This window comes from Odontomachus brunneus, unplaced genomic scaffold (genome assembly GCF_010583005.1).
Source record: "Odontomachus brunneus isolate Ranch 3 - 2012 unplaced genomic scaffold, Obru_v1 Obru_scaffold_155, whole genome shotgun sequence".
In the NCBI taxonomy this organism is placed as follows: Eukaryota; Metazoa; Arthropoda; class Insecta; order Hymenoptera; family Formicidae; genus Odontomachus; species Odontomachus brunneus.
In genome coordinates, this window is record NW_022639605.1 from 111,533 (window position 1) to 112,087 (window position 555).

Consider the following 555-nt stretch of genomic DNA (forward strand, 5'->3'; position numbering starts at 1 on the left):
AAAGTAATCCCCTCCCGACACAATACACTTATGCCAACGTATTTTCCAGTCCTCGAAACAAAAATTAAAGTCGCCTTCCGGGATGGCTTTCAGAGCGCGTAACGATTCAGGTTGTATCTCTTCTATCGTCTCAAAACGATTTCCCCGCAGTGGTCTTTTGAGTTTCGGGAATAGCCAGAAGTCACACGGTACTAAATCAGGCGAATACGGTGGTTGTGAAACGATATGGATCGAATTTTTGGCGAAAAAGTCACGAAGAACGAGTGCAGTGTGAGAAGGTGCATTATCGTGATGCAAAAACCAAGAATTGTCTGCCCACAATTCTGGCCTCTTCTTGCGAATAGCTTCACGCAAACGACGCATAACACTCAAATAATACTCTTTGTTGACGGTTTGGCCAGGTGGAAGGAATTCTGAATGGACAACACCACGATAATCGATGAAAACTGACCTTGACTGTCAACATGACCTTGATTTTCGATCGACTTTGGCGCGATCTTTTCGGTTTGGCTTCACCTTTTGCACGATATTCACTGGATTGGTGGGTAGTTTCCG